The sequence below is a fragment of the Bubalus bubalis genome, chromosome 9 (assembly GCF_019923935.1).
Source record: "Bubalus bubalis isolate 160015118507 breed Murrah chromosome 9, NDDB_SH_1, whole genome shotgun sequence".
NCBI lineage: Eukaryota > Metazoa > Chordata > Mammalia > Artiodactyla > Bovidae > Bubalus > Bubalus bubalis.
Window position 1 is genome coordinate 45,366,980 of NC_059165.1, and position 19,681 is coordinate 45,386,660.

Sequence of the window (19,681 nt, forward strand, 5' to 3'; positions counted from 1 at the left end):
TGTGTGTTCCCAATGCAGGGGGCCTGGGTTTGATCCCTGGTCAGGGAACTAGATTCCATATGCCGCAACTAAGAGTTCACATGCTGCCAAAGACCTGACTCAGCCAAATAAATAAATATTAAAAAAAAAAAAAAGAATACAGAGCACAGAAATAAACCCACACACCTATCGTCAATTAATTTTTGACAAAGGAGGCAAGACTATACAACGGAGAAAAGACAGTCTCTTCAGCAAGTGGTTCTGGGAAAGTTGGACAACTACATGCAAATCAATGAAGTTGGAACACACCCTCACATCATACACAAAAATAAGCTCGAAATGACTTAAATACTTAAATATAAGGCATGATGCCACAAAAATCCTAGAAGAGCATATAGGCAAATCATTCTCTGACATAAATCAGCAGTGTTTTTTAGATCAGTCTGCCAAGGCAATAGAAATAAAAGCAAAAATAAATAAATGGGACCTAATCAAACTTACAAGTTTTGCATAGCAAAAGAAACTATAAACAAAAGGAAAAGAAAACCTACGGAATGGGAGAAAATATTTGCAATGATATGACCAAAAAGAGCTCAATTTCCAAAATATACAAACAATTCATGCAATGAAATATCAAAAACCAACCAATCAAAAAGTGGTCAGCAGACCTAAATAGGGGGCTTCCCTGGTGGTTTAGACAGGAAAGAATCTGCCTACAATGTGGGAGACCTGGCTTCCATCCCTGGGTTGGGAAGATCCTCTGGAAAAGGAAATGGCAACCAATTCAGTATTCTGGCCTGGGAAATCCCATGGACAGAGAAGCCTGGCGGGCTACAGTCTGTGGGGTTGCAAAGAGTCGGACATGACTGAGCAACTAACACCTACGCTTACTTACTTACTTAAACCTAACTAGACATTTCTCCAAAGAAGACAGACAGATGACCAACAGGCCATGAAAAGATGCTCCACATCATTAATTATTGCTGTTGTTATTCAGTCGCCAAGCTGTGTCTGACTCTTTGTGACCCCATGAACTGCAGCACACCAGGCTTCCCTGTCCTTCACTATCTCCTTGAGTTTTAGACACATGCAAATCAAAACCACAGTGAGGTATCACCTCACACTGGTCAGAATGGCCATAATCAAAAAGGTCTACCAACAATAAATGCTGGAGAAGGCGTAGAGAAAAGGGAACCCTCCTACACTGTTGGTAGGAATGTAAATTGGTGCAGCCACTATGGAAAACAGTATGGAATGTCCTTTAAAAAAAAAAATAAAACTAAAAATAGAAATGCCATACAATCTAGCAGTTTCTCCGGTGGCTCAGCAGTAAAGAATCTGCCTGCAGTGCAGAAGACACAGGAGACTTGGGTTCAATCCCTGGATTGGGAAGGTTGCCTGGCAGCCCAGTTCAATATTCTTGCCTAGAGAATCCCATAGACAGAGGAGACTGGTGGGCTATAGTCCATAGAGTTGCAAAGAGTCAGACACAAATGAAGCAACTTAACATGTATGCACACACACATGCACAATCCCAATCCTAGGCATATATCCAGAGAAAACCATAATTCAAAAAATATATGCATCCCAGCGTTCACTGCAGCACTATTCACAGTAGGCAAGACATGGAAGCAACCTAAATGTCCATCAACAGAGGAGTAGATAAAGAAGATGTGGTACATATATATAATGGAATATTAGCTATAAAAAAAATGAAATAATGCCATTTGAAGCAACATGGGTAGACCTAGAGATTATCATACTAAACGAACTCAGAGAAAGACAAATATATATTACTTATATATGTAATATAAAAATAATGACACAAATGAACTTATTTACAAAATAGAAACAGACCAACAGACTTTGAAAACAAACTTATGGTTATCAAAAGGAAAGTAGGGGAGGGATAAATTAGGAATATGGGATTAACAGATACACACTACTTTATATAAAACAGATAAGCAATGAAGACTTGCTGAATAGCACAGGGAACTATATTCAATGTCTTGTAAAAACCTCTAATGGAAAAGAATCAGGAAAAAAAGAATATGGATATGTACTATATATGTGCATAACTGAATCGCTTTGCTGTACAGTTAAAACTAATACAATATTGTAAATCAACTATACTTCAGTAAAAAAAAAATAATAATTATAGGTGCAAATGAGATGGCTTTACAGGATTATAGTAAGTCTTGGTAGGCAGTACTGTAAGTGTATTTTTTTTTCTTAATCGTATGACTTTCAGATCACAGCAGCAGTGCAGGCTTCCTAAAAAGTAAAACGACAGAACACAAATGTATGCACATGGAGGAGTTCCACGGTGGCCCAGTGGTTAGGACTTGGCTCTTTCACTGCCGTGGCACAGGTTCAGTTCCTGGTTAGAGAACTAAGATCCCGCAAGCTAGGCAGCGTGGCCACACATACACATATGTGTAGGCACATGAGAAGTTGTTATCTAGCCCTTCCCCATCCCTACGCCTGAGGTAACCAATGCTAACAGCCAGTGGGGATCACTCCACACTGTTCCTCTGGTTCACACACAGACATGTACACCCTGGCACACGGTCTTTCAGGGATTTGTATTGCTACTGTTGCCTTCACAGAAATCAAATCCTCTTATACAGTAACCTGCAACTTATTTTTCTCTCTTGACAATATTTCCTGGACATTCCTAGAAGGAAAGAAACAGCTTTATTTTTTCAGATTTGCTCAATAGGTATTTAATTTTCTTAACTTCCCTGGTGGCTCAGACGGTAAAGCGTCTGCCTACAATGCGGGAGACACAGGTTCGATCCCTGGGTCAGGAAGATCTCCTGGAGAAGGAAATGGCAACCCACTCCAGTATTCTTGCCTGGAAAATCCCATGGACGGAGGAGCCTGGTGGGCTACAGTCCAAGGGGTCACAAAGAGTTGGACATGACTGAGCGACTTCACTTTCACTTTCTTGCCTCTAAAAACGGAAATAAACAAAAATAAAAGCTACTCTGAAACTTGTAGTTTTGAGCTTTGAGCTGGACCCATTCCGTACTCTTACCCTTCAACACACACACACACCTGCCTTCTTTCCTCGCCATGCGTTTCTGATGAACATGAAATCTCACCCCACGAATCCCTACCTCCTTCTAGAGCAGAAAGTGGGTCTTAACAACCTGGGTTCGACTCCCAATATGAAGTCAGACCTTCTCTCTAAAGGAGTGTTGAAAACCAGCCAAAGGCAGAGGCAGTTCCCAGAACCAGCTCCACCTTCAGGCTCTGGAGAAGAATTCTGCTGATTTGGGGAGAAGGCAGCCTTCGCTTTCACATAACTATTGACCAAAGCCTTCGACCCAGAGTTGCAAACAAAGGCTACATTCAGCCACAGGTGGACTGAGTTTGGCCTAATCAGCATTAAAAAAACGTGCCTAAAGTTAAAAACTTTAGAAACTAGGAAATTTCACATAATAACCTAGACTCTCTGCTTTTCTTGAAAACTCCAAGATTTGGCTGCTTTGGGCCTAAATTCCCAAATGGCTATAAGCAGCGGATTCTGATCATTGCTACCTCCTTAAGATGGAACATGGCCTCTGACTCCACGCAGCCCCTCTAGATCCAATCCAGTCACCTGTGCCAATTGCCTGGTCTCTCAGGCCTATAACACTCTGCAGGCCCTTGGTGGGGGGGTGGGGATCCCTCATGGTCTACCTGGGATAAGGACAGAAGGCCCAAGAGAACACCGGGAGCCCAAAACAAAGTCCTCACCATGGGGCTCCTCTGGCCCTTCACTGGCTGAAATACATTCCAAATCACTTCTGTATGACAGTAAGTGGCAACACAACAGCAATTACTAACAGCTACCATTTCCTGAGTGCCTACTACATACTGCATACCAGGCTAACCACTTCACTTTTAGGACCTCTTTTAATCCCCCCAAGATCCTATCTGGACATCATGGCCACCATCGAACCAATGAAGAAACTGGGACTCAGAGAGCTTAGGTAACTGACCCAATTGACACCATTACCAAGAGGCTGAGCTTGAATTCCAACCTAAGATCCAAACCCAGGTACATAGTCTGCACCACCCTACTACCTGGAGGATCAATGGTGACTCGTTCATTTGCACGTTAACCTAACCAAGAGGAGGTGTGGAGCGCTGTGGCTCATACCAGCTTGCTCTTCCCCATGGAGATAGCACATCAGAATGGTTAAAAGCAGGGCTTTGCTGTTAGATCTGAGCTCCTAGTAATACCATTTACTAGCTGTGCGACCTAAGGCAGGTGACTATACCTCTCTGAGCCTCAGCTTCTTATGCACCTAGGATGATTGGAGGATCAAGATGGTGCATTTATGTGCCCTATCTGTACAGTTCTTTGGTGGCAGGCATAAGAAAGGGAGTCCGGCTAAAAAGTGAGTAAAAGGGAAAAGAAGGATGTGGAATACTCAGAAGAACCAGAGGAGCTCCAGAAATCAAAACAGCAGGAATAACAGACAACCTGATCAGAAAGCCAGGTTGCAAGGCGCAACAGTAAAGTGCTAACTCTCTCACTCCCGTCCTTTATTCAGTGTCTTGAGAGACTGGCCACCTTGGGTCACACTCCTACCTGTGTTATGCAGTGCTCCCTTGAAGCAGAGCTTGAGAAGTGGATTCTTGTGCAATGGAGTGTATTTGTTGAGAGAGGGCTGAAGCGGGTAGGGGGAGAAGGTGGTCAAAGATGTGGTTTCAGGAGACGTCTAGTCTCAGCTGATCCCAAGGGCCGTGCTGGAGCATGGATTACACCTCAGAGTTTGTCCCCTCTTGAGGCCAAGGAGGCTGCGTTTACCCTGTAGTAGTCAGCCATGGACCACGAGCAGCTCCAGGTAACTTACCTGGAGCAATCCCCCTCACGACAAGGAGGCAGCTGTGAGCTATTAGCATCCAACACTCTGGGAGAGGGGTACCATGCACATCTGCTGTATACCCCAACAGCCCACACACAATGAGGGAGAGGCAACGACCTGAAAAGAAATCAGGACGCTGGTTGCAGAAGAAGGAGAAATGAATACAGAAAACTGAAAAAAAGAAAAAGAAAAAAATTCACTACAAATGGTCAGCCCTGAGCCTGCCCTATGTATAGTAAGCATCAAATCAAGGTGCCCATTCAATCCCTGGGTCTGGAAGATATCCTGAAAAAGGCAATGGCAACCCACTCCAGTATTCTTGCCTGGGAGAGCCCATGGACAGAGACTAGTGGTCTATAGTCCTTGGGGTCACAAAGAGTTGGACATGGCTGAGCGACTAAACAATGATTATTATGAGTGTAATGAGATATTAAAATGGAAATGGAAGCTGAGAAGCCGAGATATAACAGATGGCACTTCCAGGGCAAGGTGCAAGCCTGTGGTACACAATTTACAGAGGGGACAAAAACTGGCTGTTCTCAATCCCTCTGTGGGTGGGTTTTAAAGGACTGAGAGTAGTTGAGGTTAAGGGAGCAATTTTTTAAGAGAGCGGTTGGTGTGCTGTAAATCTTCCTCCCTTCAAAAAGGAGTAACTGGGACACTTCCTCTTTCATTTCAAAATAGGAGGGGCGGTACTGTGAGTAACATATCTTCAAGCTCAAAATGTATCTCCTATATCTCAGTGTACACAATAGGCTGCTTCTTGACCTCTGCCCATCCCATTTAAAGGGCAACCTTTGTGCTGGCCGACTGCTTTGACCATGGAAAACGGGAGCCCAGCCTGAGCCGGGTAGCTCACTCTCAGAATTGATAGGAGCAAAGGCTCTGCTGTCTGCGGGGAGGGGGCACTCATGTGGGACAGCTAGAGAGGGGGCCAGCAGAGGGACGGGGGATGCCTCGGGCTGATGAGGGAGAGCCGCCAGGTGGTATGGAGTTGCATTCACCTTGCCAAGGACCTGCAGGTGAGCAGCTTCATAGATGGGGAGGGCGGAGCGAGTCTCCAAAAGACGCACAGGAGAGGCCCCTGAGGGAGTCTGCTGTAGACACCTGCCCAGTCCACAGTGCCTAAACTCAGCTACCTCGATAGGACTCATCAAGTAAGTCCTCTGGCCCCTGCTCCAACCCTAGAAGAAAGAGAAATCAAGCTTGTCAGGTTCTGAGCAGAGGGGAAGGGGGGGTGATGCGTGAGGCAGAAAATAAAGAGAGAAGAGACCAAATATGCTCCCTCCCCAAATGCAGCTTCCTGTTGACTTGTGACAAACCCAAGCTGCGGTAGGGGCTGCAGGGAGATGAGTCCAGTGTGAAGACGTGACAATTTGGGGCGGGGGCTGAATGAGGCTATATTTAGTAACTGGAAGTAGTTGTAGGACTTTTTAGGACCTAATATGAGCAGAAAACTCATCACCAGCCCCAGAGAACAAACAAAAAGGGACAGAGGGGCAAAATTCAAGTTCCTTCCATGTTAATGCCTATATTAAATGTTCTGTAATTTCCAGTAGTGGCTACTTGAGGAAAGGACTTGGAAACAACATTTCAGATATGTGGGCTTGGCAGATTGGGGCTTGAATATCAGGTCTGAAAGTCTCTTGTGAAAACCAAGTCCAGTCATTTTGGGGTGTGATGAACCTGAGCCCAGGGTCACCCAGTGCTGTGAGACTTAGGTTCCAACCTAGGCTGAACAGACCTAAATCTGCAGAATGCCATCTCCAAAGGGCCATGACCTTTTGACACATGCCACACCCCTCCAGTGAGAGAAGCAAGTATCCTAGTAGGCAAATGATGTCACTGAGGTCCCCAGACTGGAGTGGAAGAGGCCTGTTGGCTCTGTAGGCTCCTGACCCTGGATTCTCAAATTCTGGCCATGACAGGCCAGCCCCCATGGTGCCACTCTGACATCACAGGCTGTCAGCGAGGTCTGTGGGTTACAGCAGCTGGGCTGGGGTGACTCACAGGGCTTTCCAGAGAGGGACACTAAGTGAGCATAAGTGAAGCCAGAAGCCAAGGGAAGGATCTTCCAGGTCTCATTCTGGAACCAGTGACCTGTCAGAACTGGAGGACCTTAGAGACCATCAGATCTGTAAGGAGAGTGTACAAAGTAGGAAACTGAGGTCACTGTATGGCGAGGGACATAAAGGGCTCAATCTGGCCCAGATATGAATAGACCTGATCCCTGACCATCCTCTGGAAGGCACCGGGAGCAGATACCCTGGGGGTGGAGAGGAAAATTCTGGCCAAGGCACCAAGAAAGAGCAGTCGGGGCATGAGGGTGGGAAGGGGTGGATGTAGGAACTGTTTCATTTGGCGGTAATCACAGGGTGTGTGATGTAAGTGGGAGGCGGGCTGTAGGGCAGGTGTGGACAGGTGCTGCCGAAGGCTGCCTTCCACTCTGAGGAATCTGTACATCACCCTTCGGGCAAAGAAAAGTCCTGGGCAGGGGCGGGGAGTGCTGGTTGAGAGAAATGTAATAATATTAATACTAGAAAGTACTTGGTGAGTGTGTTCTATGTTCTGGGCACTGTTCAAAGCACTTTAACATGTATTACCTCAATTAATCCTCCCTTGACCTTGTGAGGTAGGTACAGATATTAAACAAGCGTCCAACAAATGGCTGAGGCACAGAGAGGTTAAGTCACATCCCCACAGTTACCCTTGGTTGGAGTCAGGATTCCAACCCTCAGTCTGATTTGGAAACTTGCCAAGCTGGCCCCATCAACCATATGGGAGCAGGGTTAGAAGCATGTGGAATCTTCTCTATGTGCAAAGGCAGAATGACGGGGCCTTTGCAGAATTGCTGCTGCTGCTAAGTCACTTCAGTTGTGTCCGACTCTGTGCGACCCCACAGACAGCAGCCCACCAGGCTCCCCCGTCCCTGGGATTCTCCAGGCAAGAACACTGGAGTGGGGTGCCATTTCCTTCTCCAATGCATGAAAGTGAAAAGTGAAAGTGAAGTCGCTCAGTCGTGTCTGACTCTTAGTGACCCCGTGGACCGCAACCTTCCAGGCTCCTCCGTCCATGGGATTTTCCAGGCAAGAGTATTGGAGTGGGGTGCCATTGCCTTCTCCGAAGGACATGCTGCTGGCTGCCTAAACCAGGCTACATCCAGATGGAGGGACTCCAATGCTGGGAACTGATGTTCAGACATTAACTATACAAAAATTTCTGGGGCCAACATGATATGCTGTAAGAAAAGCCTTTAAACCCGGCATATCCTTTGATACTTTTAGGAATTTGTCATAATATGTATGCAAAGACATATGTAATAGAATGCTTTATTAATAATACTTATAACTACTATGAAAATTCCCAAGAATAGGGGGGCTGGTTAAGTAAAGTTATGATATATCTGCTTGAATACTCTGAAGTCTTTAAAAAAAAAATCATGCTGTGTGTCAGGAGTTCTTAACCTGGGTACATGAATAGTCTCACGGGGCTGTGAACCTCCTAAAATTGTGGGTGTGGTAAGGGAATGTGGATTTTTCTGGGGAGTGGATTCATAGCTTGCTCAAGATTTTCAAAGGAATCTGTGACCAAAGTTGGTGAAAAACTAGTGTTACAGAACAATACTGCAAAAACCCTCTATTTTAAAAGGTATACAGCAGAGTATCAATGATTTCCAACTTATGGCCAACCTTATTTTCACTCTGCTCCCACTGAATTACCCCTCCTGTATTATTTTGAAGGGAAACCCAGACATTTGGCTCAGAAAATGTCAGAATGTATCTCTAAAAGGACTTTTTAAAAAAGAATAGGCACAAAGTTATTGTCGTATCTAAAATAAACAGCTAATGATAATTCTTTCTTATCAAATGTCCAGTAATGTAAATAATATTCATTGACCAAAAGAAAGAAAAGAAAAAAAAAACAAAAAACACGCTTACAACCCATCACCAAGTGAGAAAAGTGGACAGACAGGTTCTATGGCCCACTTTGAAAATCAGTCACAAAATTATGGCAACATAGTTAATTTGGGGGTGGTAGAATTATGTGTTTTCCTCTCTTTCCTATGTTTTCTGTATTGCTCCCCCCACCCTGCCCCGTATTGTTTATTGAATTAAAAAATAAAAGGAAGTTAAAGAAGGTAGACTTCTTTTTAAAAGTCTAAGTCCCCTGACCCAGCACCCAAGTTTTAAGAGTTTATCCTGTTCCACCCGAGATGAGAAGTCTGGAGTCTTGGCCACAGAATCCAGGGGAGGGGAGGCTGTGGCGGGAGAGGTGGTGGGGGTGGGGGTGGGCTCTGACTTTCCCAGCCTTTTGAGAGGAAATGTGGAAGAGGAGGTTCTGGAACGTCTCTCAAACTCTGGTCCCTGACGTCCTGCCACCTCCCTCCTCTTACCTTCCCACTTTTATCAAACCTCACACGTTTGGGCCACTTTGCTGCTGGACTTGACAGACCAAACGAAACAGAGGCGGACGGCAGATAACCAGAGCCCTTTCTGGCCACACGTAGGCCTGTTGGCTTGTTGGGCCTGCAAGAGAAGGCGTCTTGTTTCCCCAACACATTCCACAGTCATGTCCCCCAGACTGCTTGGCCTCCTGGCCAGATCCCCCCAGCCTCCCAGGTCTTTCATGGTTGGGGACAAAAAAGGAATGGAAGCCTGACATTAGGCTCCCCTTTCCAAAGCCGAAAGTCTCCATTTTACTGTGTGACCGTGGGCTGGTCTCTCTTCTCTCTGAGCCTGGGTTCCTGCATCTGGACAGGGAGATAGGTGATGTCTGAGCCGTCCGTTCTTCCTCCCATTCACCTCACTCTTTCATTCGGAATTCTTACATTTATCAGAAACAGGAAGTAGACCCACCACACCTCTAAACGGCAGCTTGGAATTTCATGGCTGCCTCCAGCCACGGTGTGAATACCAATTGCTAAAACATTTCTTGACAGAGAGTGAATAAGATAGACCTCATACCTCAAGACCCAGTACACACACCCACACCTCTGAAATAAAAGTTTCATGTAATAACATTTACCCTTCCTGCATGAGATGCACCCTGGTATTTTTACTATTCTGTTCTCGCTCGCTCGCTCTCTTTTTTTTTTTTTTTCAAATTTCTGATAGCAATCCATTAAGGCATTTTCCCAACCCATGAAACAGACTGAAAAAACTGATTCCTGCAGCTCTGACCCCATGTCTGACAAGGTCATATCAGTCCACATAAACACAAATGGATTCTATTTTTTTTCCAAATGGATTCTATATTTACTATCTTCAGTTTCTGGGCTTCCCAAACTTGGAATGCCAACAATTCCCAAACAATCCCTTGGAATGTTTTTAAAAATGCAGATTCTGATTCAGTAGATCTGAGGCAAAGCTGAGACTTTGCATTTCTGACTAGCCCCCCAGGTGATTCCTATGCTCAGACAACAGATACCTCAGACATCTACTTCATTGGTCCAAGTGTTCTTACCAAAGGGACAACTCCTCCTTCCACCCCAGTATCTTTTCTTCCTCTCTCCCTCCCTCTTTTTTCCATCCTTTCATAAATGTATTTGGAGAATTGACAGGTTCAAAAAAATCACAACTCTGACTCTTACCAGCTGGAGAACCTTGGACAAGTTACTTAAATTCTCTATGCCTCAGTTTGTTTATCTGCAAAATGTGAATACAAACTGTACTTTTTTTTACAAAGTACTCTGAGATAATTGAAATAACCTATATAAAGTACTTAATTCATTGCCTACCACATTATGAATGCCAAGTAAATGTTATTGTTGTTATTATTTTTGTTGCCAAAGTTGAATTGGAACTTTTTCTTATTGACTATCTCTTGTCATAGGAGTTATAATTTAAGTCTTATATTTAGTTTGGAATATGAATTATTTTTTAATTATAAAATACAATAAACAATACATTTGTGAAATTGAGAAAAAGCAAAGATATCCATAATTCCCAATGATTCTACCAACAATAATAATTTTAGGGTGTCGTCTTTCATGTGCCTAATCTATGGTTCTGATATTTAGTTGACACCTGAGTGCATCTTTCTCTTTTATAAAACCCAGTGAAATCACTTACTTTCATTTAGATGTCAGTTCATGCGATTCATTTTGTCTTTAAAATAAAGCCTTTCTTATTTTGAAAAAAAATCCTAGTATGTTTAATCTTTAAATTTATTTTATTATTTTTTGGCCATGCTGTTTGGCATGTGGGATCTCAGTTCCCCAACCAGGGATTGAACCTGAGCCTCCAGGAGTGGAAGTGCAGAGTCTTAACCCCTGGACCACCAGGGAAGTCCCCCAGTGTGTTTAATTTTATATTCTCCTTTTTCCTCACCATTAAACCATATTCACCTTTTCCCTAAAAGTGCATTCTAAAAGTATAAATGGGAGTAGGTACAAAGTATGACTTCTGGAACCCAGGATTGGATGCAAACCTCAAATCACTCCGAAGAACATGGCTGAGGTCTGACTCTGTGCAATGCTAGACCTGGCGATGGACACACAACTTAGGACCGTGCAAATGCTCAGACCTGCAGGCCTGGGTGATCCTTGGGGGCGACCTAGGTCCCAGGCCTGGGACCACATAATGAGGGCCACAGAGCTGAGACCAGAAAACGTGGCATTCCTTATGAAGGAGGCAGCAAGGGACTTAACTAAGGTGGAGAATCTATTTTAGTTCCATTTTGCTAACTTGGGTGAGACTTTCTTTTAGCAATTCCACGTGCCAGCTCTCTTCCTACAAGATTGTTCCTTCAACCACACCTTCCTAAGCACCTACCGTGTGATGGGGCTGCATTGTAAGATTAACTTCTGGGTAATCATATAGGTAGAGACATCTCCTCAGAATTGTCTGTATTAAGTAAGTTACCATTCATTCATCCAACAAATATTTCCTGAGTAAATTCTATGTGTAGGTACTGTACTAAGTACTGGGGATACAGTGCTGAGTGGAACAGATGTGACACCTTTCCTCACAGGTGCTAACCTCATTGTGATGAATCATCTCTTTAGAGGCAACCTGTGGCCCACCTGATGCTACCATTAAAACTGATGAACATGGACTCTGTAGCAGGAAGGTTTCTTAGTATGCAGTGTTTGGGGGTGAGAGAGTGACAGAGTTGCATTATTTGGGTGGCAGGTTATATTCTTTTTTTCATTAGAGTACATTACTGTTAAGATACTGTTGGAGAACATTTTTCCAAAGAGGAAATGCAGGTGACCAACAGGCATATGAAAAGATGCTCAAAATCACTAATCATCCAGAAAGTGAAAATCAAGCCACAATGAGCTATATCACCTCACACCAGTCAGAATGCCTCTTATCAAAAAGAACACAAATAACAAATGTTGCAGAGGATGTGAAGAAAAGGGAACCCTTGTACACCGTTGGTGGGAATATAAATTGGTGCCGTCACTGTTGAAAACATGGTAGAGCTTTCTCAAAAAACTAAAAATAGAGCTACTATATGACCCAGCAATTCCATTCCTGGGTATATTGAGGGTAAAAACACTAACTCAAAAGATACATGCACCCCAATGTTCACAGCAGCACTGAATATCATTGTCAAGACACAGAAGCAACCTAAGTGCCCACCAGATGAACAGATAAGATGTGGTTGTATCTATTCAATCATAAAAATGAATGAATTTTTTCCATTTACAGCAACATGGATGGACTTGGAGGGCATTATACTAAGTGAAGTAAGTCAGACAGAAAAGATAGATACTAGGGGTAGGGGTGTGAGAGAGGTTCAACAGAGAGGAGACATATGTATGCATATGGCTGATTCATGTTGTTGTGTGGCAGAAACCAACACAACATTGTAAAGCAATTAGCCTCCAATTAATAAATTTTTTAAAAAGATAAATACTGTATGATATAATTTATATGTGGAATCTAAAAAATACAACAAAGTAGTGAATATAACAAAAAAAAGAAGCAGACTCATAGATATAGAGAGAAAAAACTAGTGGTTACGGAGGGAATGGGTAGTCTGAGGGGTGGGGGAGTAGGAAGTACAAATTATTGGGTTTACAATGGCCTTAAGGATAGATTGTACCACATGGAGAATATAGCCAATATTTTGTAATAACTATAAATGGAAAGTAAATTTTTAAAATTATATAAAATTTCTTTAAAGTTTAAATACTGTTGGAGAAATAAAAGTATTTTTAGCATTTTAACTCTACCCTTGTGTGTGTGTGCTAAGTCGCTCAGTCATGTCCAATTCTTTGCCACCCTATGGACTGGAGCCTGCCAGGCTCCTCTGGCCATGGGGATTCTCCAGGGAAGGATACTGGAGTGGGTTGCCATCCCCTCCTCTTCCTGACTCAGGGATTGAACCTGTATCTCCTGTGGCTCCTGCATTGCAAGCAGATTCTTTACTGCTGAGCCACCAGGGAAGTCCCCAACTGTACTCATACCCTTACCTACCCTCTAACACACACATCATTGTAGTGGTTAAAAGCAAGAACTCTGGAGTCAAGGAGACCCGGGTTTGAATTCTACTTCTCCAGTGTCCTAGCTGAGTGGCCTTTGGGCATTAACTCCACATCTATAAAATGGAGATGAGTGTTGCTCAGAGGATTCAGTGAGAGTCTGTGTAGAGTGCATGGCATACAACAAAAGGTTAATGCCATTGCCATTACCATTAGTTCAGTGTGACAGAAGGAGAGGGGCCTGCCTCACGGTTTCAGGAAAGAATCACATTTGTTTTTCATTTTTGGCCACATTGTGTTGCATGCGAGATCTTAGTTCTCCAATCAGGGATTGAGCCCAAACCCCCTGCATTGGAGGCACAGAGTCTCAACCACCGTGGACTGCCAGGTAAGTCCCCAAAATTCACATTTGTGAACAGCAGACACCCCACTATCTTCTTTCTTAGGCTGTGCCATTTTGCTGGAGTCTTCAAAAATCTACTCCGACTGTTCTGTTTGGTACAAGGTGGGGACCGCCCCACTCAGTTCCAGTCCTCGGTGATAGCTGGGCTGCCTCAGGCAAGGACAACCCTAAACTAACATCAGATAGAGCAAGCAGAAAGCTGTCAGATCAAATGACAAGACATGGAGAAGAAACACACACCTGTTTAAATGTCAAGAGTCCCGGTGACAAATATATCTGAGTTTATGCAATTACATTTTTTTCCTAGAGCAGAGAATGAAAAATAGAATGTCAGGGTTGGAAGTAACTTTAGAGATCATCGAATCCTACAGTTTTGTTTAACCAATTATTTCTTTTGGTGAATAATTTTTGGAGGTCCTACTGTCTGCCAGGTGTGTGCTGGGTGCTAAGGGTTAGAACAGGTGAACACAAGGACCCTGTCTCCTTTGGGGATCTATAGGATTCTGTGGAGAAAGCTTAGAGCCCACGGAGCTTAAATAACCTGTTAGGATCAAGGAAATTTTGATTTTTCTTCCTATATTTTTCTATATCTTCTAAATTTTCCACAAAGACATTGTCATATTTAACTGTGTATGTATATTAACTTTGCTAGTCACACAGTTTCCAAGACAAAGAATTGTTGTCATTAATTAGGTTATTCCTGAGTCTCTACCGGAGGGATGTAAGTCTAAAATATCCTTGGCTCCTGAATCAGAGTTTACTAAAGGACTTTCTAGAAATGCAGATCCCATCCCATGTCCACTCCTCCTCTTCTCTGCGTTAGAAACCTGCTCAACAAGGAGACTGTGATACCTACTAAACTTCTAGAATGAACGCATGAGTTTCAAGAAGAAAACAGCAATGATTTTTCTAAAAAAAAAAAAAAATCTGCTCCAGAAGTTGAAATTAATGAACTAAGTTCATGAAAACAGACACATTTATCTTTTACTGGAATAAAGTCAACTCCTCCTGTTAAGTTTTTCCTCTAGTGCCACAGCTAATTGCATCCATTATGTGTTCTTAACAGGTGCTATAAATCAGTGTGCCCATGAGAGAGGGGAGTGCGACAGGGGAAAGGTACGAGGGAGGGGGCAGTCTCCATCTCACAAAAGGGAACACAAAACAAGCGGTGTGCTTCCTCGGAGCAAGACAGCTCTCCTGTCTGTGTGTTTCTTCCCTCTGGAACGCTATTCCTCTCTCCCGGCTGCCCTGCTTGCCCCCAGCGGCCTGACAAGTTTTGGGGGTCCTACAAATCACAGCTCTGTCCCAGCTCTTGAGCAGGCGTCCTTTACACTGCCCAGCCTTACAGTCCTCAGCATTTACAACCTCTCTCTTTTCCAGGTTATCATCATCTGTCAGATCTGAACTTAAACAACAAGAAACATGTCAGGTGAGTGCCTGGGAGAGACACTCGGCTGTTTACAAGAAATATTCCATTACAATCTGACGCAAAATGTTAGGATGCCTCTGCGCCCAGGTTCCCCTTCTCTGAGGGCAAACTGATTAGCCTGTGGTTCCAACCGATGTTTATCCTCTCTGGCTCCGTGGAGAATGCCATTGGAAAATCCCGGCTCAGTTGATGCCTGGTCGCCTGGTACATTCACATTCATCCAATTAGGATACCCAGTTTAAGACATAATGGGTTTCGGCAAGCTCCATAGACTGATCGGGTTTTGCACACATGCACAGAAAGATTTGATTTCCTCTGCGGAATTTATGGCAGGGGAAAAGAGGTAATTGAATTAATTTCTGCTCTGGTTTCTAGGCTTTCCTCTCTGTTCTCTCTTTCTCCTGTCACCTTTGTTGTTGTTTAAAAAAAATAGACTTTGGCAGGGTTGGGGGCTTGCTTACATAGATGAAAATGAATTTAAAAACCGGCAGCAGTTGGTTTGAGTTTGGGAGCTGGGTTTCACTGTGACTTTTTTGTTATTCTTTGCTCCATGCTCTGGATGGTTTGGGTAAGCTGATGAGGGCAATCTTGTGTCCTGAGGGGTGTGTGTGTGTGTGTGTGTGTGTGTGGTGGGGTAAGTAGTTGTGTGTGTGTGAGGGGACAGGAGTATTCACATGGCTAGAGAGAGATGTTCATACCAAGAAAAGGCAGTCAAAGCCAGACTTTCTGGAAGGAAACCTGTTCTGATATTTGATAATGAGATAAAACCAAAGCATCCTTCCCCTTTCGCCAGTCACCACACATGCCTCTTGCCCTTCTTTTCTGATTTTTGTTTTTTTCTATCATTCACTTATCTCTCATCTCCCTGCTCCACACCAAGGCTCTGCTGCAGCAAGGGGGAACACTAGGGCAGAAAGAGGCTGAAACTGAGGACCAGGCTGATAAGAAGATTGACAGTGACAGTGAAAATGATCAAGACTGTCTGCCAAGTTTGCAGGTTCCTATTCCACTCTCTCCTGATTTCCAAGGCAAGGCCCACTGATTCGTCCCTGACTTATAAAGGAAGGACTTTCTCGATAAACTAAAGAGACAAAGAAAGACCCCTGAGAGATTTAGAAACTCAATGGAAAAAGAAAGAAAGAGAAAAAAAAAACTACTAAGCACTTAAATTCTCTCCCAAAGGACTGGAGAGCCTGCCAATTCCCCAGCAACGCCAGTGCTAAGCATTTTCCCAGCATCAGCATTAAATCCCTTTTTTTGTTTTTCTCTTGTAAAGTGTGTTTACAATTGACCATTATGGGAAAGATGACAGATGTAGTCTGGCCCGGTTTAAAATAATAAGATTAATAATGATACCGTTTATTGCCCACAGGCTCGGTTTCTGAGTGCCTATAGGCAGAAAGAAGAGTTGAGGAGCCGGGAATGTTCACCAGTAAGTGGAGCCAGCCGCTGGTCTCTTCCTCCCAACCCAGTGCCGAAAGGCTTAGCATAGATTTTTCCAAGATTAATACCTCGTACTCCAAGCAGCTCTGAAAGTCCATCTCTGGCTCTAGTGCTGTCCGGGGCGGAGGAGAATGTGCAGATCCCAACACCCGTTAGAGCAAGGCCATTTTAGATTGGAAGGAAGCAGGCCTGAGGAAGGAGGGCTGTCCCCCTTCTCCTACCCCAGCCCCCGTGTTAAGGGAACCTGGCGGAAGAGGAGCCCTCTGTCCCCTCACCACTTCGGACCCATGCTATCTCACACCAGTTTTTAATCTCCCAAAACAGACTAGGTTAATCCAACTGGGCTTTCTCTGCCTAATAAAGGTATTGCATTTCTTCCAACCAACGTTTCTGCGTATACATCAGTGACAGCGGACTGGCTTGCTGCGAGGCAGGTGGCCGCGGCAGAACCGGTTGGGATGAGTTACCGCACCACCTCGGATTCTGGGATTCCCGCACTACTTTGCGGCTCTTCCTGCGCTCCAGAGCGCTCCTTTGAAACGAGCGCAAAAGGCATAAATTTTGAGTAGCTAAACTCGTTTCCCCGAGACAGCAGCGCTTAGACAGACAAGCTGGGAGCGGAGAGCTTGCCTTGCTCCCCGTGGGTACGCTGCCAAAGTGGCGCTTGATCGTTAGTGAAAAAAAAAAAAGACGGAGCGATATGGTTCAGTCCGGCGTTTGCAGGAGGAAGCAGACGATTGCGGGTGAAGGCCCCATGAGTCCAGCTCCGCCTGGACTACGCGGCTCCCCACCTCTGGCGGCCGCGGCTCCTGTTCCCCAGGACGTGCTCGCAGTTCCAGCCTCTAATCCTAGTCCTCAGCTGGCGCAGGCTGGCTGAAGGATCGCGCAACTAGGCGGAATGTGTTGACTCCATCCTCCAGGAGAATTCAGATTGGACTGAAAGGAAAAAATTTCCCTGACCTGGGCAGCAGCAGTCGGTCGATGAAACTGACCTTCATGACACTGATCAGAGATAAACCTCTTGGCATGAGACAGCCTGGCACACCACTGATCACTCGGTTGGGGACTAGGGACAAACAGCCCACCACCACGAAATTTACCAGCGTGTACTTAAAGAGAAAGCCCGAGATGCCTAAAACAGATCGGTGCACAACAGAACACTGTTCACTGTTAACCGACCACCTGAAACCGTTCGCAGTGAGGCTACCCTGAAATTAACCTGACTGGGTGAAAGGAACCAGAATGAAATCCACCTGCCTGTTAACACAGCCACTTAGCCACAACAAGAGACTGGAGCAGAGGCTGAAGAGTGCGGCGGGGTGGAGCCGGGAGGGGGCTAGTCTCTGGGTGCTCCTGAGAACCTGACTGGTGCCGCTGCGGGGATTGGGGGAGGGGGTTGTCCAGTGCTTTTTAATTTACGACCGCCGCGCCCCAAGCCATCCCATAAATTTGGGGGCCGTTTTCACCAAAGCTGTGAGTTACGATTTTTCAAATAAATACATTTTCCAATCAGACGGGGTTCTGTTTAGGTTGAACGCGTCCTGAAGCAGACATCTCTCTGCGCGGAACATACACAGAGGAGGAAGCGGGGCCGGGGCGAAGCTCAGACGACATAAAAACTTGTGTAAACACGTTGTCATTTACGGACTTCGGAAGAGAAAGGGAATGGGAGAGGAAAATGTTTAGTTCTCCCTTGAATCCTGGGGTTCCAGACCCGAGGGAAAACGTGGAAAATTTAATATTCTTTTTCCATAAGCTTGATTTGTGTTAGGCATTGGACAATGGGCAGCATCAGGTTTACCTTAAATAGATTCCGTAATTTTGAGGCTGTTACAAACCTAAGAATGGACAGGGTTTCATTCCCCCACCCCCCACGCACACACACACCGCACACTCTTAGTTTTTCTTTAGGAAAGAGTGTGGGGGAGATAAACCAGAAGGGGTTATTTTAGCAGCAAGGTCTCCGATTTCTAGCTGTGCCTCCCCGTCCTCTAGGTCTGTTTTGCCACCTGTAAAACAAGGGGGACAGGACTAGGAATTAGAACTCTCATCCAGCCCCGCCACAGAATAGCATTCGCACAGAATTTTGTGCACAGTTGCAGGAAGCTCAGGGGTTCTCGAAGCTAAACGATAGACAGTGGAATGTCAGCTGGTGGCTTGGACCCTCTCTGGCTAGTCCACACCTCATCCCAGGAAAAGGGGACATAAGAGGAGACAGAGGCTGCCGTGGAACCCAGGTCTCCCCTAGGTGTCTAGGCTTCAGCTGCAAGTTTCTGCCACCCATCGGCTGTGTGTCCTTAGGGAAGACCCTTCCCTTCTCTTGACAGGTTTCTCAGCAGGTTTTAACGCGAAATCTCAGGAGTCTTGCTACGCTCACACACTGGCGAAAGCAAGAAGCTCACCCCAGGATCATCTCGGGGATATAGACCCACCTTTCTGTCTCTTCCCTGCCCCGGTTGTTCCCCAACCCCCACACCCACCCCACCCCAGGGTTAGCCCTGGGGAGCAGGTTGGGCCAGAGTGGAAAGTCCTAGACTTTCTAGATGCGGCAGAGAAATGTTTAAGGGATTTGCGCACTCAAGCTGCGGGGTAAATGGCCCGCGGACTGATTTATGGCGCGTTACTGCGCGACGCGATTCCCCAAGACAGCGAGAATATTTTACACCGCGCTAATATAAACAGGCGGCCGGCCGGGTCCTTTTTATGGAGTTCCTGTAATTACCCGGGCCCTGACAGATCCTTGATTTACGGCCCTATTTAGATAAGGGGTCCGGTGCGGGGATTGCTGGTGGCGTCAAGGTCACGGAACGCAGCGGGAGACGGTTTTGCGGTAGGCGCCGCGGCGCGGGCTCTTCCAGGCCTGCCAGTCCCGGGGGCGGGAGTGAGGGGAGGAGTAGGGCCGGCCGGAGAAGGACACCCAGGCTTCTGAGGCTTGAGTACAGCCGGCCCACTGCACGGATGAGAGAACTGAGTCCTGGAGGAGGCGGGAACTACACCGCCAAACACTTCAGCAAATGAAATGCGGGTGGGTGAGATCCGGAATTGGAATTCAGGACTCTGGCAACATTATCCCCCACCTGGCGATGTTCGGTATCCCCCATCTCTAGCCTCCCTCCTGACAGTGGAGTTCT

At 45.4% G+C, this 19,681-nt stretch overlaps 1 long non-coding RNA gene across 4 annotated transcripts; it reads left to right on the forward strand.

Moving 5' to 3' along the window:
* The first annotated feature begins 5,888 nt into the window (after positions 1-5,888).
* Positions 5,889-18,057, forward strand: LOC123335028. 4 transcript variants are annotated; one of them, XR_006553263.2, is made up of 4 exons: positions 5,889-5,998; positions 15,059-15,107; positions 16,480-16,539; positions 16,914-18,057. It is a non-coding gene; the product is annotated as an uncharacterized LOC123335028 (long non-coding RNA). The 4 variants fall into 4 exon arrangements; XR_006553265.2 differs by having other exon boundaries at positions 16,956-18,057; XR_006553267.2 differs by lacking the exons at positions 5,889-5,998; positions 15,059-15,107 and adding an exon at positions 15,315-15,450.
* The last annotated feature ends 1,624 nt before the right edge of the window (positions 18,058-19,681 follow it).